Here is a 17,802-nt window from a genome sequence, read left to right as displayed (position 1 = left end):
TAGGCGTTGTCTGCGTTGGAGTTTGTACCCATCAGGGGTGGCTGTGGCTATGTCTGGCTCAGATGAGTGGTTTGTTCAGGTTTCCGTGAGGAAGATGATGTCAGGTGAGTGTGATGTGATGAGGTCCCAGAGCTCTATGGCATGCTTGTGTAAGGAGCGGGTGTTTAGGAGTAAGCAGTTGAGGTGGTTGTGGGGGCTGTTGTTGTTGTGGTGCGCGATGGTGTTGGTGTGGGGTGCTTTGCTGTTGCTGTGAGTTGTGGCGGTGTTGTCGTGAAGTGTGTTCAGGTTGTGGGGCTTGTTGGGGGTGAGGTCTGTTGGGGTGGGTGGGGGCTGTGTGGGAGTCTGCTGCATTGAGATTGTGGTGTTTGATGTGGGGAGCGTTGGGGTTGGTGTGGGGAGTGTGGGTGTTTCTGGTGTTAAAGGTGGAGCAGGAGGATCGTCAGGCGTAGCAGGTGAAAGGTCCCTGTGTGTGTGTGGGGTTGGCTTGGGTACAGGCGGGGCGTGGTCCTGGGTTGAGGGAGTGGAGTGTGGTTGTAGGGTAGTGTTGTCTGGGGGGGGTCTGTGTTAGGGGGACCAGTGGGACTGGTGCTGGGGGCGGTCCATGCGCAGACCGGCGCAGACGGGCTTTCCTCTGGCGCGCCTCCGCCACGCCAGCGGCGCGGCCTCAAAGTGGACAGCATTAAGAGGGTGGGGTGGGGTGGGAGGTTGGAGCAGCTGGGAGGAGGGAGGGAGAGCCAATGGGTGTGTGCGGGTGGTGGGGCCGCAGGGGAGGCAGCCGCAGGGGAACAGAGACCGGCCGGAGCCGGTGCTGAAAAAACAGGCAGTGAGAGACCAGGAGAGCAAACAGGAGCTAAAACTGGGGGGGGGAAGTGGGGCAGAGATGCGCTGAGCAACATGGCAAACAACTAACGGCAAGAACTAAGGCAAAAAACTAACGTCAATATGAAAACACAGAAGCACAATGTAAAACACTGAACACGGCAAAAATCTAGCGGGAATATAAAAACACAGAAGCACAATATAAAACACTGAACACGGCAGAAAACTAGCGGCAATATAAAGCACAGAAGCAGATTAAGGCAAACACAAAAGGAATTACTCACGCGAGGGCAACAGGAAAGCCTACAACTAGGCACCAGGGATGAGGCGCAGGCGGGTGCCTGAGGGCCTCGAACTGCTGTCCAGGCGGCAGTCGACAGTGTCAGGGGCACGAGGCAGGCTGGTGGAGCTAAGTGAAACTCCTGTCCAGAGACTGTCAGAGAGTTTACAAGGGGCTCTGCACAGTGGCCGCCATTAAGAGGGTGGGCTGGGAAGGTGGCGCAGCTGGGAGGAGGGAGGGCCAATAGGTGTGAGCGGGGGGCTGGGCCTCAGGGGAGGCAGCAGCAGGGAAACAGAGACCGGCCGGAGCCGGTGCTGAGAAAACAGGGGGCGAGAGATCAGGAGAGCAAACAAGAGCTAAAACAGGTGGGGCACGGGGGCAGAGACGCGCTGAGCAACATGGCAAACAACTGACAGCAAGAACTAAGACAAAAAACTAACGGCAATATAAAAACACAAAAGCACAATTTAAAACACTGAACACGGCAAAAAACTAGCGTCATTATAAAAACACAGAAGCACAATATAAAACACTGAACACAGCAGAAAACTAGCAGCAATACTGTATAAAGCACAGAAGCAGATTAAGGCAAACCCAAAAGGAATTACTCACGCGAGGGCAACAGGAAGGCCTACAATTAAGCACCAGGGATGAGGCGCAGGCGGGTGCCTGTGGGTGGAGGAGGGCCTCGAACTGCTGTCCAGGCGGCAGTCTACAGTGTCAGGGGCACGGGGCAGGCTGGTGGAGCCAAGTGGAACTCCTGGCCAGAGACGATCAGGGAGTTTACACGGGGCTCTGCACAGCGGCCGCCATTAAAATGGTGGGCTGGGAGGGTGGCGCAGCTGGGAGGAGGGAGGGCCAATGTGTGTGTGCGGGGGCGGGGCCTCAGGGGAGGCAGCAGCAGGGAAACAGAGACCGGCCGGAGACGGTGCTGAGAAAACAGGCGGTGAGAGACCAGGAGAGCAAACAAGAGCTAAAACGGGAGGGGCAGGGGGGCAGAGACTCACTGAGCAACATGGCAAACAACTAACGGCAAGAATTAAGACAAAAAACTAACGGCAATATAAAAACACAGAAGCACAATATAAAACACTGAACACAGCAAAAAACTAGCGGCAATATAAAAACACAGAAGCACAATATAAAACACTGAACACAGCAGAAAACTAGCAGCAATATAAAGCACAGAAGCAGATTAAGGGAAACACAAAAGGAACTACTCACGCGAGGGCAGCAGGAAAGCCTACCACTAGGCACAAGGGATAAGGTGCAGGCGGGTGCCTGCGGGTGGAGTAGGGCCTCGAACTGCTTTCCAGGTGGCAGTCAACAGTGTCAGTGGCACGGGGCAAGCGGGTGGAGCTAAGTGAAACTCCTGGCCAGAAACGGTCAGGGAGTTTACATGGGGTTCTGCACAGCGGCCGCCATTAAGGGGGGGACTGGAAGGGTGGAGCAGCTGGGAGGAGGGAGGGCCAATGGGTGTGTGTGGGGGGCGGGGCCTCAGGGGAGGCAGCGGCAGGGAAACAGAGACCGGCCGGAGCCGGTGCTGAGAAAACAAGGGGTGAGAGACCAGGAGAGCAAACGAGAGCTAAAACGGGAGGGGCAGGGGGTACAGAGACTCGCTGAGCAACATGGCAAACAACTAACGGCAAGAATTAAGACAAAAAACTAACAGCAATATAAAAACACAGAAGCACAATGTAAAACACTGAACACAGCAAAAAACTAGCGGGAATATAAAAACACAGAAGCACAATAGAAAACACTGAACACAGCAGAAAACTAGCGGCAATATAAAGCACAGAAGCAGATTAAGGCAAACACAAAAGGAATTACTCACGCGAGGGCAACAGGAGAGCCTACAACTAGGCACCAGGGATGAGGCGCAGGCGGGTGCCTGAGGGCCTCGAACTGCTGTCCAGGCGGCAGTCGACAGTGTTAGGGGCATGGGGCAGGCTGGTGGAGCCAAGTGAAACTCCTGGCCAGAGACGGTCAGGGAGTTTACACGGGGCTCTGCACAGTGGCCGCCATTAAGAGGGTGGGCTGGGAGGGTGGCGCAGCTGGGAGGAGGGAGGGCCAATAGGTGTGTGCGGGGCGGGGCCTCGGGAGAGGCAGCGGCAGGGAAACAGAGACCGGCCGGAGCCGGTGCTGAGAAAACAGGCGGTGAGAGACCAGGAGAGCAAACGAGAGCTAAAAGAGGTGGGGCAGGGGGGCAGAGACTCGCTGAGCAACATGGCAAACAACTAACGGCAAGAATTACGACAAAAAAATAACGGCAATATAAAAACACAGAAGAACAATGTAAAACACTGAACACAGCAAAAAACTAGCAGCAATATAAAAACACAGAAGCACAATATAAAACACTGAACACAGCAGAAAACTAGCAGCAATATAAAGCACAAAAGCAGATTAAGGCAAACACAAAAGGAATTACTCACACGAGGGCAGCAGGAAAGCCTACCACTAGGCACAAGTGATAAGGCGCAGGCGGGTGCCTGCGGGTGGAGTAGGGCCTCGAACTGCTGTCCAGGCGGCAGTCAACAGTGTCAGTGGCACGGGGCAGGCGGGTGGAGCTAAGTGAAACTCCTGGCCAGAGACGGTCAGGGAGTTTACACGGGGCTCTGCACAGCGGCCGCCATTAAGAGGGTGGGCTGGAAGGGTGGAGCAGCTGGGAGGAGGGAGGGCCAATGGGTGTGTGCGGGGGGGCGGGGCCTCAGGGGAGGCAGCGGCAGGGAAACAGAGACCGGCCGGAGCCGGTGCTGAGAAAACAAGCGGTGAGAGACCAGGAGAACAAACGAGAGCTAAAACAGGAGGGGCAGGGGGGGCAGAGACTCGCTGAGCAACATGGCAAACAACTAACGGCAAGAATTAAGACAAAAAACTAACGGCAATATAAAAACACAGAAGCACAATGTAAAACACTGAACACAGCAAAAAACTAGCAGGAATATAAAAACACAGAAGCACAATATAAAACACTGAACACAGCAGAAAACTAGCGGCAATATAAAGCACAGAAGCAGATTGAGGCAAACACAAAAGGAATTACTCGCGCGAGGGCAACAGGAAAGCCTACAACTAGGCACCAGGGATGAGGCGCAGGAGGGTGCCTGAGGGCCTCGAACTGCTGTCCAGGCGGCAGTCGACAGTGTCAGGGGCACGGGGCAGGCTGGTGGAGCCAAGTGAAACTCCTGGCCAGAGACGGTCAGGGAGTTTACACGGGGCTCTGCACAGTGGCCGCCATTAAGAGGGTGGACTGGGAGGGTGGCGCAGCTGGGAGGAGGGAGGGGCAATGGGTGTGTGTGGGGGCGGGGCCTCAGGGGATGCAGCGGCAGGGAAACAGAGACCGGCCGGAGCCGGTGCTAAGAAAACAGGCGGTGAGAGACCCGGAGAGCAAACAAGAGCTAAAACAGGTGGGGCAGGGGGGCAGAGACGCGCTGAGCAACATGGCAAACAACTAACAGCAAGAACTAAGACAAAAAACTAACGGCAATATAAAAACACAGAAGCACAATGTAAAACACTGAACACGGCAAAAAACTAGCGGCATTATAAAAACACAGAAGCACAATATAAAACATTGAACACGGCAGAAAACTTGCGGCAATATAAAGCACAGAAGCAGATTAAGGCAAACACAAAAGGAATTACTCACACGAGGGCAGCAGGAAAGCCTACCACTAGGCACAAGGGATAAGGCACAGGCGGGTGCCTGCGGGTGGAGTAGGGCCTGGAACTGCTGTCCAGGTGGCAGTCAACAGTGTCAGTGGCACGGGGCAGGCAGGTGGAGCCAAGTGAAACACCTGGCCAGAGACGGTCAGGGAGTTTACACAGGGCTCTGCACAGCGGCCGCCATTAAGAGGGTGGGCTGAGAGGGTGGCGCAGCTGGGAGGAGGGAGGGCCAATGGGTGTGTGCGGGGGCGGGCCTCAGGGGAGGCAGCGGCAGGGAAACAGAGACCGGCAGGAGCCGGTGCTGAGAAAACAGGCGGTGAGAGACCAGGAGAGCAAACGAGAGCTAAAACGGGAGGGGCAGGGGGGGCAGAGACTTGCTGAGCAACATGGCAAACAACTAACGGCAAGAATTAAGACAAAAAACTAACGGCAATATAAAAACACAGAAGCACAATGTAAAACACTGAACACAGCAAAAAACTAGCGGGAATATAAAAACACAGAAGCACAATATAAAACACTGAACACAGCAGAAAACTAGCAGCAATATAAAGCACAGAAGCAGATTAAGGCAAACACAAAAGGAATTACTCACGCGAGGGCAGCAGGAAAGCCTACCACTAGGCACAAGGGATAAGGCGCAGGCGGTTGCCTGCTGGTGGAGTAGGGCCTCGAACTGCTGTCCAGGCGGCAGTCAACAGTGTCAGTGGTACGGGGCAGGCGGGTGGAGCTAAGTGAAACTCCTGGCCAGAGATGGTCAGGGAGTTTACACGGGGCTCTGCACAGCGGCCGCCATTAAGAGGGTGGGCTGGAAGGGTGGAGCAGCTGGGAGGAGGGGGAGCCAATGGGTGTGTGCGGGGCCTCAGGGGAGGCAGTGGCAGGGAAACAGAGACCAGCCGGAGCCGGTGCTGAGAAAACAAGCGGTGAGAGACCAGGAGAGCAAACGAGAGCTAAAACGGGAGGGGCAGGGGGGGCAGAGACTCGCTGAGCAACATGGCAAACAACTAACGTCAAGAATTAAGACAAAAAAGTAACGGCAATATAAAAACACAGAAGCACAATGTAAAACACCGAACACAGCAAAAAACTAGCGGGAATATAAAAACACAGAAGCACAATATAAAACACTGAACACAGCAGAAAACTAGCGGCAATATAAAACACAGAAGCAGATTAAGGCAAACACAAAAGGAATTACTCACGCGAGGGCAACAGGAAAGCCTACAACTAAGCACCAGGGATGAGGCGCAGGCGGGTGCCTGAGGGCCTCGAACTGCTGTCCAGGCGGCAGTCGACAGTGTCAGGGGCACGGAGCAGGCTGGTGGAGCCAAGTGAAACTCCTGGCCAGAGACAGTCAGGGAGTTTACACGGGGCTCTGTACAGTGGCCGCCATTAAGAGGGTGGGCTGGGAGGGTGGCGCAGCTGGGAGGAGGGAGGGCCAATGGGTGTGTGCGGGGGGCAGGGCCTCAGGGGAGGCAGCAGCAGGGAAACAGAGACCGGCCGGAGCCGGTGCTGAGAAAACAGGCGGTGAGAGACCAGGAGAGCAAACGAGAGCTAAAACAGGTGGGGCAGGGGGGCAGAGATGCGCTGAGCAACATGGCCAACAATTAACAGCAAGAACTAAGACACAAAACTAACGGCAATATAAAAACACAGAAGCACAATGTAAAACACTGAACACAGCAAAAAACTAGCGGCATTATAAAAACACAGAAGCACAATATAAAACACTGAACACAGCAGAAAACTAGCGGCAAAATAAAGCACAGAAGCAGATTAAGGCAAACACAAAAGGAATTATTCACAGGAAAGCCTACAACTAAGCACCAGGGATGAGGCGCAGGTGGGTGCCTGCGGGTGGAGGAGGGCCTCGAACTGCTGTCCAGGTGGCAGTCGACAGTGTCTTGGGCATGGGGGCAGGCTAGTGGAGCCAATTGAAACTCCTGGCCAGAGACGGTCAGGGAGTTTACACGCAGTGAAGCAGGTAGGTGCCCTGCTATGTGCCCCCCTGAAATGGCAGCTGCCTGACCTGTAAGGAAGGACAAGGGGAAAGGAGGTGGATGGGGTCCTCCCACAGTAAACGCTACCCTACGGTCCTCCAGACAAACAGGTGAGTACACTTGAGCATGATGGATGGGACATGAATGTATGGAGTGGTCTGGATGGAAGACACATGTTGGGGAGGGCTGTGGCCTGCATGTGAGGATGTTCAGTGTATGTGTTTCAGGGCATTGTTGGGAACTGGTGGCCAATGAGTAGGAAGAACCGGATGGGGGAGTAAGTTCCATTCTTACTTTACCTTTTCTCTAGGTCAGTGCCCACCAGAAGAAGGGTATTTGACGTGCCATCACTAAGGAAGTGCGGATCCTGGATGTCTATCATAGACGGAGCACCCACTGCCGCCAGAGATGGGAGGACCTGCACCGCTGGAGCAAGAAGACGGCGGAGGCCCAGCTGGGGATGGTCTCCCAACGTGGAAGGGGTGCCCGTCACACCATGACCCCCCTGATGTTCCGGATCCTGGCGGCGGCATATCCGGATTTCGATGGGCGCTTGAGGGCATCACAGCAGCCACAAGGGGGTGAGTACAGTCTCATTCAGCTGACTCTCTGTGCTTTACGAGGTGTCTGGGTGGGGGATGTGGGCTGTGGGTTCCCCTAGGCCAGGGCGAATGTGGTAGGGTAGGTCCCTTGTTAGGCAGGCTCTGTGCCACTCCAACCCCAATAGTGGTAGTGGCCATCTACAACTAGTCAGGCTCCTGTGGGTTCCAGGTGTGCAGCAAATGGGGTTAGGCATAGTCCCCCATGGGCAGGTGATTTTCCTAAGAACTGTTAGTGCATGGGCTAGTGCATAGGGCTGCTCCCTGTGTGTTGTGTCCGCCAACGGTAGTGGTGTTGCTGGCATTGACCATGTGTCTCCTCTGTCTTCCCCCCCTTTTTGTTTTGTCCTGTCCTTGTGTGCATTAGCATCATCTGGCGGAGGAGCAGTGGCACCGGAGCAGGAGGGAGCTGCAACCCACATGGCCCAGGATGGTGAATGTACGGAGTCTGAAGGCACCAGTGGGATGGAGGGCGAGTGGAGCTCCACAACGGGCACAGGAGGGGACACCAGCAACAGCGACTCCTCCTGTGATGGGAGCTCCCTTGCGGTGGTGGGCACATCTGTGTCCACCGCAAATACAGGAACAGCCGCCACCCCCCTACCAGCACAGCCCTCCCAGCAGCCCCTCAGTGTGTTTCCCATGCCCACTCACACAGGAGGGTGGGCATCTCCTTCGCCCCAGGCACCTCAGGCCCTGCCCCAGTCAGCCCTGCTGCCCTCCGTGAGGAGGCTATTGACCTCCTGAGATCCCTCACTGTTGGGCAGTCAACCATTTTGAATGCCATTCAGGGTCTAGAGAGGCATTTGCAGCAAACACATGCATGCCTGGAGGGCATTCATTCTGGCGTGGCGGCCCAACAGAGAGCATTTCAGGCTCTGGCCTTAGCACTGATGGCAGCTTTTGTCCCTGTGTGCAGCCTCCCCCCTCCAACCTCCACTATCCAGACCCAATACCCTGTACCTCAGCCTATCCCAAGCACACCATCAGATCAGCATCAACACACAAAAGTATCTCAGGCAAACATAAGTACCACACATCCCACAGGCACTCACACAAGCAGCATACCCATGCAGACACACCAACATCCACTGCCTCCACTGTGACCCCCTCCTCCACGTCCTTCACCTCCCTCCACCTCCCTCCCAGTCTCGTCTCCACTCACACCTGCATGCACTACATCCTCAGCCACTACCTCCATCACCAGCACGCCCATCACCACACACTGCTCACGTGCAATCACCACCCCCACTACCATGCACACGTCCCCTGTGTCCTCTCCCAGTGTGTCTGTGAGCCCTCCTCCCAAAGAACACAAAAGCCAGCACACACCCACTCAACAGCCAGCCACCTCACAACAGCCTCCAACCCATATACCTTCACCCAAACCCAGCAGCTTACACCTCCTACAACCACTACCTCTTCCTCCACTCCCAAACCCCCTCCATCTTCCTGTACCAGTGTGTCTAAGAAACTTTTCCTGGCTAGCATTGACCTCTTCCCAACACCTCCCCAATCCTTCCCCTATGGCCAGGTTGTCTCGAGCCCTGACCAGCACCTCAGCCACAAAAATCCTCATCAAGTGTGGTCCCTGCAAGTCCGGGAACATCGAAGGGGGCACCCATCAGGGCTGCCAGTGTGCCACCTAGTGAAGCCAAGGACCACTCTATTCCGCCACCGGCCAAGGTAAAGAAGGGGCCAGCATGCAGAAGAGAAAAGCTGCACCAACCACCCAGCAAGGCCTCTTCCAGAACCAAAGAGGACAGTGCCAAGGTCCCAGCAGCAACTTCCAAGGTGGGGAAGGGACACAAGGGCAAAGGGAAGTCAGCTCAGGGCACGGAGCCTCTGGGTGAGGGACTGCGTCACCCCTTTTGCAAGACAGCCCAGCAACCTGTATTGCGGTCGGCACTGCCGCAACGACTGCCACCTGCACCGCCATCTGCACCGCCACCTGCACGGCTTCTGCCTCAACTACAGTCATCAGCATCATCCCCAGTGGCCTGGTGTCTCCCTCCACAAGTGCAGACACCTGCACCACCAGCAGCATCTTCACCGCAGACACCGCCGCAGCCACCGCCACCTGCCCCGCGATGTGCCCAGCCAGTGCCACTACAGGAGATATCAGCAGCATTGCCAGTGGGCAGCCGTACGAGGCTGCAGGAGACGTCCTGGACCCTGCAAACACTAAATGAGGCACCAGCACTGGCACTACCAGCAGTTGGCAGCCTTAGTCGTCGCAAGTGTGGCTCTGCCTCCATGGAGTATCATGCTACCTGTTACCGGTAAATCTCGTGGCTCAGACTCCCATGTGAGGGAATGGGAACTGCCACACCGCTGGTGCAGCATCACTAGGCACCATGCCCCTCTCCAGTGGAGAACAGTGTCCACTACCCCAGTCCTTGGCAGGATGAAGCACTATGGGCACCAGTCCCCCACTAGAACCAGTGGAGACCAGCATCCGCTAGAGAGACGGTGGCTTTGCACTCCCCAGGACCAAGCAGTGGGCAAACTACCCACTTGAGAGACTTGAGAGACTGTGGTTTGGCCCTCCCCAGGACCAAGCAGTGGGCAACCCACCCACTTGAGAGACTGTGACTTTGCACTCCCCAGGACCAAGCAGTAGGCAAACCACCCACTTGAGAGACTTGTGAGACTGTGGCGTTGCACTCCCAAGGACCAAGCAGTGGTCAAACCACCCACTTGACAGACTTGTCAGACTGTGGCCTTGCACTCCCCAGGACCAAGCACTGGGCAAACCACCCACTTGAGAGACTTGAGAGACTGTGGCTTTGCACTCCCTAGGACCAAGCAGTGGGCAACCCACCCACTTGAGAAACTGTGGCTTTGCATTCCCCAGGACCAGGCAGTGGTCATGGAGCTCCATTGAGGAGCAGTGGCATCGTCCCATCATCTGGCTGAGGTGCCCCCCTCCCCTTCCCCCTGAGGTCCCTGTTGTTTTTTCGACCTGATGCTCCTGCAGTGTTCTCTCCGTTCTGAGGCAGGTGTCATGTGTGGGCTTCGCCCATGCTTTTTGGGACCACTGGTCCACGGACATTTACAAGGGAAAGTCATTTAATTTTTTTATTAATCTGTAATTTTTGGGATTCATGGGGACTGAACTGACTGCCTTGTCTGTCATGTCATTAGCAGGCATAATTGTGCCGTGCCAGCAAAGTGGGCACAGGATGAGGAGAACAGCACTACGGCCTGGCAGGGAAAGGCTCCCTAAGCATGAGCTTGGAAATGGGTCATGCAGTCAGAGATCACTCCAGAGTCAAAAGAACAAGAGCAAAATGGAGCAGAAGAAGATCTGCACCATGCCTCCTCCCCTCCACTTTCAAGATCAGCATCTCAGGTAGTAGCCTGTCCTCATCTGCACTGGAAGCTCACAGACTTGAAATGGAGGACAGAATGACCAAGGGGGAGCTGAGTTCAAATTGGTACTTAGTCCATAAAGAAGAAGAAACTGGCCATGGAGGAGAAAAAAACAACAGCGGCTCTTGAACAGAGCAAGAGGAAATGTATATTCATGCACCAAGGCCCTCACTCTCCAGTGCTTAGAGTGGCAGCAAATAGGTTATAAAGGAAGCACCAGGTGTAAGAAGCGTAAACGCCACTTACAAAAATATGTGGAAATTAGCTATGTGGTTGGTGATTTCATATAGAAGTGTCATTTCTTTTGTAAAGACTTGTACAATGTATGTGGTAGAAGCGTAGAACTTTTCCCATACTGCTGAGAGGTGAATACGGAGGTTAGAAGGAATGGGCACAATTGCACACTGTGTGATAGGCATAATGTGCAATATTTTTGTAAAAATTACATACATAATATAATGTGAATTACTCTTGGATGGTTGCCTGCATGAAAATTGCGCTTGAGGTACATCTTTACCTGCAAAAGTTATGTCAGATTCCTTTTTAACGCATTGGACAATCATCTATGAGGACATTGGGGCAGATTTATGAAAGGTGGTACTGCACCCTGTGTAGTGCCACTTTTCTTGTGCTCTTTAGCACCCTTTAGCGCCCCCCAATGCCACCCTGTATGCGCCATATTTAATATATGGTGCACCATGGCAGTAGTTGGGGAACTCGAGTCCGAATTTTTTACACTAGATCGGTGCTTTGCAGGATTAACGTCACAAAAATGTTGACGCTAATCCTGCAAAGCACCCGGAGGCCATTTGCAACCAATGGGAGCCTCCTTTTAACGCCTGCTCTGAGCATATATATATATATATATATATATATATATATATATATATATATATATATATATATATATATATATATATATTTATTTATTTATTTTTCCTGAAAGAAAAAAAACGTTATACTTAGGTTCTGAATTTACTCGTACTCAACCATAGAAATTCAGCAGTTATACTTAGAGTTCTTTCAAGTAAGTATACCTCGCACCCTAAGGTAACAAAAACTCGCCCCTTTACCATTTCCATATCAATAATGTTATTGCAAGTGTTGCCGTGAAATCAAAGATGCCATACAATAGCTTATCAATGGCATAATATGTGGACTCATTAGCTGTGCATGGCAAAGGCGGAAGTTATAGTTACCTTTTTTCAGTTAATTTCTATGGTTTTTTAATGTAAAGTAATTTTAATTACTATAGGTTATTCCAATCACTGCCGGTCTCAAGGCCTGGCCTTGCAGCCAAGCCCTTCTAATCACTCAGCCCTGCGCCACATATGGACTTTGGCTGTGTGCAGAGCAGGTTGGCTATGGGGCCTGACTCTGTCAGTGGATGTGTGAGTGGGTGCGTGAGTGTCTGAGTCAGTCCGAAAGTGGGTGTGTGAGTCTATGAGTGGGGCTGAGAGGGAGCATGAGTGTCTGAGTGGGAGGGTGAGTGAGCACCTGAACCTCTGAGTGCATGTATGAGTGAATGAATTAGTGTATAAATGAGTCTGCATTTTTTCTTTCAAATTTTTCAATAATCGCAAATATTTTGCAAATAACTCACGAATTTTCATGACTATCGTGCACCGTGACGCAAAATTATTTGAAATCTATAATTTGTCCCTAAAACACACCTATATCACACCCCTGGGGTCAGGGTACCTTCACTCTGACCCCTTCTGCCACTTTCAATTAGAATTTTCACCCCTGGGGACCAAGTCCTGTGAAATAAAATGGCAGTTGCAACTTTCTAGTCAGGTTGCGGTAAGCCAAGTGCAATACTTCTTTTTGCATGTGTACTCACAGAAATGTATGAATTTCATGAAATATTTGCAGCCAGAGATTTACAAATTATTTGTCCTTAAATATCTCCAAAACTACTGAACAGCTTTACACCAAGTAACAAAAAGTGCACTCTGTGTACCAACAGCTAGCTTTCTGACAATTTGGTATACTTCCATCCAGTGGTTCGGACTGTAGACGTGTTGACAGGTCCTATGGGAATTAACATGGGAAACGCAACATTTTAGAGCCCCCTCTTTCTCAGTCCTTGCTTGACGGATCACCCCGAAACTTGCCATACGCAACAAGAATCACCAGGCCAATTTTGTATAGAAAATTTTCTGAAGATTTTTCAAATGGTGCCAAAGATATAGACAAGTCAAAAAATGCTTTTTCTATGGAAACATGGTCCTAACTATAATTATTTAGTGGTGACCGCCACTAGGTAATATATCTATATATGTCTATGCATCACATGTGAATATCTTTTATAATCATCATTATACAAGAAGTTAGTGTGCGCTGACTACCATAGGATTTGTAGTAGAAGCATACCCTTTGGAGTATAAATGTCTATGCCTAGATAAACTCTGAACTCCCAAGTATTGGATATGTGTTGTGCACGGAAACACATGTGTGGGTTATTTGGAGAAATTAAAGCATTGTCGCTTTTTAACTCCTGCTTCAAGGAGGTGTCATTTTGTATGCAAATCTCAGTCTACCTTGGTAGGTCTGGCTTTAGTTCAAAACCTATAGGTGTATGCACTGATCCACCCAAATACATATCGGTAACACCACCTTGATATAAAGCAAAACAAATCACTATTTGCACTTAGGCACTGAGGAAATGGCTAATTTCAAGCCTTAAATAACGTTTGCGTTGGAAAGGGAATGCACTTGTGAGACTTTGCATGGCTTTGCACTGACACAAATCTTTACTAAATCTGGACCCTGGGTTTATGAACGGACATACTTCTTATCTTATTCAATCACTCAATAGTTATGTACATAAAGATTTCACTCAATTTTTTGTGCATATGGAGAGCAGCAGTTGGAAAGTAGCATCTAGTTGGAACCAAAAATACAGCACAGTAGAGAATTTGGGTATGAAAGTATTCAATTTATTAACTCTTAAGTTAAAGTTAAATAGCTTTTTAGTCAGTTGGATGAGGGTGAGAGACACTTGAACTCCTATTGTTTTGATAATAGCACTAAGAGCTATGAACTTCAGCACATGGGTATTCTATTGCCTTATCTGAGGCTAACAGACATTGTAAGAGACTTGAAAGAGTTTAGCGTACTTATAACATTACGAAGGCAAAATTGGAATTAAAGCAGGCATTTTCTAATTATAAGAAATTGTAGAACATGGCTAAATTGGAATTCTATTGTAAACAAATTCTAGCCACTGAAAACTCCTCTAAAGAAATTTATGAATTAATATGGTCACTCACTTCACCTACTTGCAAGTCCTCTTCTATTGAGCATTCACAAGAGTTTGTAGACCAGCTCTCTCAATATTTTGAGGATAAAATAACGTTTATCTGTACCTTGGTAGGTTCCTCAAAAGAGGTGCTTGCCTCTTACCCGCAGGGGTTTCACATTGCCCACTGAAGTGGAAGTCAGTTAGAGCTTCCTGACACTTTTGCTGGCATGCAGGAGCTTAGGGCCAGATGTAGGAAACTCCCAAATTGCGACTTGCAATTTGCGAGTCCCTGCGACTCGCAAATTGCAAGTCGCAATTTGGGATGCAGAAAGGTGTCTCAGACACCTTCTACGAGTCGCTATGGGGTCGCAAAGACCCACCTCATTAATATTAATGAGGTGGGTTGCAATTTGCGACCCCATAGCGACTCAGGGCACTCACGGGGATGGAGGCCTGCTGGGAACAGCAGACCTCCATGTCCGTGACTGCTTTTAAATAAAGCAGTTTTTTTTTTTCAAAGTGCAACCTGTTTTCCTTAAAGGAAAACGAGCTGCACTTTGAAAAATAAACCAAAACCTTTTGTTTCGGTATTTTTCAGGGCAGGTAGTGGTCCATTGGACCACTTCCTGCCTGAAAAATAATTTTTGGGTCCAGTCACTCCCGTTTGCGAGTGGGTTACCATCCACTTTAAGTGGATGGTAACTGCAAATTGCATACCACTGCGACTCACAAATAGGAAGGGAACTCCCCTTCCTATTTGCGACTCTGAAACGTATTTTGCGAGTCGGTTCCGACTCGCAAAATGCATTTCTACATAGCAACGACGCATTTGCGACTCGCAAATGGCGATTTTCGCCGTTTGCGACTTGCAAAGTCGTTGCTACATCTGGCCCTTAATGTGATTCTCAGATGCATTATATTGGATCATTGTCTCTGGAATAATGTATTTCTAATACAGCAACCATAAAGACAGGCTCTGCTCTAGATCACATTCCTCCTAGTTTTTGGAAGAGGTGAGATTGGCTCTTGCACACCCTCAGTTGGAAGTTTGTAATAATTCTTTAATCAGTGCTTTGATACTAACAGAGTGAAAATTGGCATCAATTGTCCCCCTGTTAAAAAAGCTGAATTCTTATCAAACTGTTCAGGCCAATTTGTGTCCCATCTCAATGCTTCCTTTTGTGGCTAAAATCTTGGTAAATTATGTCAATTCTATACTTTCAGGTTTCCTAGAAAAACACCACATCCTCCAGCCAATTTAATCTGGGATCTGTCCAGACCACAGTACTTAAATTTCCTTAATAGCAGTTTTAGGTGACTTGAGACTGTGAGCGATTAAGGCAGATCTGATAGCTTTAGTTCTTTTGCTCATGCCTACTGCATTTGATACAGTTTTGCATTCCATTCTCCTTACTAGGATCAGGCAGATTGGGGGAACAGCCTTTTAATGGTTCAGATGCTATTTACAGGACAGACACCAAGCTGAATACCTTACTCCTTTCATGTCATTTTTACACAGCTTTGGGCCAAGAGTATCTCAATTGTCTGCCCTTAGCCCCACACTGTTTAATATTTATATACATCCATTAGCTTCTTTAATCAGGTATTTCAGTGTCACCTGTATGAATTACGCAGATGCCTCTCAACAAATCATTGCCTTGGACAAGTCTGAGGCAGCACTACTTGAAACATTTCATCAGTGTATGGCGGTGGTATCCCCTTGGCTTCACTCTAATGACTTGAAATTTAATGCTGGCAAGACGGAGGTTCTATGGGTGATTCCCTTTCTTGTTGGCTTGATCTTTTCCTTCTACGTTTTGCCTCCAACCTGGTCCAACTCCCCTCTTCCAGTCCAGTCTGTGAAAAACATTGGTTTTCATTTAGATGTGAATCTGAAATTGATGATGCAGGCAATTCTTCTTACCTCCTACTGTTTCCTCCTTCTGAGGGTTCTCAGGAAAAGTATGCTGCTGCTCCTGTCATTGGCTTGACGGCCTGTAGTTCAGATAACTATTCTCAGCCATATTGATTATTGTAATTCTTTTTTCTTGGGCACTCCACAGAGTATGATAAATAAGCTCCAACATATTCATAACATAACAGCCAAGCTAGCTCTTGGCTTGGCCGGGCATATGACATCCTCTGCTGCACTGTGTATATTACACTGGATTCCGGTGGCTAAAGGGAATATTTTTAAATCTCTTTGTTTTGTACACTGCACCAAGCATAACTACACCAAGCATAATTTTGGCCCACTTCATCTGAGGAAAAGGTGTATATGCCAAACAGGTCCGTTCACTTTCTGAACACCTCTCTTCTTATAATCCCCAATTTCAACTTGGCCATTGGTGCTGGTGGTGATATTATGGAATACTTTACTGCCACTTTGCAGAAATCCTCTACTCAATTGCTGTTCAGAAAGGCTTTGAAAACTTGGTTCTAGTTTATTACTACTTTCCAAAGGGTAATTAAGTTGGGCTGACATTTGTGATGTGAGATTATATTTTATTAGGTTTAGGTCTGATGAAGTAGTTGCAGTTCTCTCAGTTCCAAGATACCATTTTTTTTTCTGTTTTTTCTTTTGTTTAATTTTTTTGTTTTTATGAGTATCCACCATGATAACAAAAAAGAAAAAATACATTGTGATTCCAAACTTTGTCTTAAATAATTTCCCCAGCAGTTCCCAGAGAAAAAGCTCTAAACAGAAACACTAAGATTATGTAGCTCTGCAAATTCATTCACTAGGTGACTCAAGAACAGATTTATCCACGATTGTCTAAAAAGAATTTGCTCCAAATCGAGAATTTGTTTTTATCACTTCCTATTTTACTAGCATATCTCATTTCCTGATTTCTCACTAGCACCATTTTGGTCCACCATTCTTGAGGTTAGGGAGATAACTCAGAGCACCAATTTCTTAACAAGAGAGATCTGGCAACCCCAGTGGCAATAAAAACGAGTTTCTCCCACCTGGAAGGGAGCCTTGCCTCGGGGTCGAAGCGTAGGCACAACAACCGGATACTGGGAGTTATAATAACCTGAGCCATAGTTGTTAACATCTTGAATATTCTGTCGCAGTACTCCTGTATACATCGACATGTCCCAATCACATGTATCCAACCCGCCACCCCTACTGCCTTACAGCGAAAACAGATATTAGAATGCTGGGCACCACACAGGCTTGCAAAGTTCGATATAATAGCCATTTACTGAAAAATATAATTCAATGCCAATTCGCGCCTCTGAGAACTGAGAAATTTAGATGATTCATTCTCTCCCAGCACTCACTTGAAAGATCAAAGTCCTCCTGATGAGCCCATTTTTTTTTGCCTTTGCCTCCAGATCGACCTTGTCCCTGTCCACCAATAGCTTTCTCCAGGACCCAGCGCTCATTATTCCAGGAGGATCCACCAGTTCTGAGACTAACGCCTGGGCATTAATGATTAAATTGATATCCAGATCCCCACCAAAAGAAAGTCATTTTTGACAACCATCTGGATATTTAAGGGAGTTTCCCAATTGTCACTGATGTGAAAATCCCCATTTTTTACTAAATCCTGCATGCCCCCACCTCCTTACTAAGTCTGCATTGAGCTGAGCACCAGAGCGTAACATGAACTGTGTAAGGGGGGTGTTGAAATGCAGATATGGGATTGAATATTTTCTAAAAAAAATTAGACTTTCTCTTAAAGAGCCATTTAAGAATCTTACAGCAAACTTTTTGGGGAGATTTCGCCAAAAGTGCTGGATTCCGAATGTCGTGCTCCCTACATATTAACTCACGAATGTCATTAGAGAATGTCAAACCTA

Source organism: Pleurodeles waltl, chromosome 8 (genome assembly GCF_031143425.1).
Source record: "Pleurodeles waltl isolate 20211129_DDA chromosome 8, aPleWal1.hap1.20221129, whole genome shotgun sequence".
NCBI classification, from domain to species: Eukaryota; Metazoa; Chordata; class Amphibia; order Caudata; family Salamandridae; genus Pleurodeles; species Pleurodeles waltl.
The sequence above is the reverse complement of the archived record's forward strand: the minus strand, read 5'-3'. Positions refer to the sequence as shown.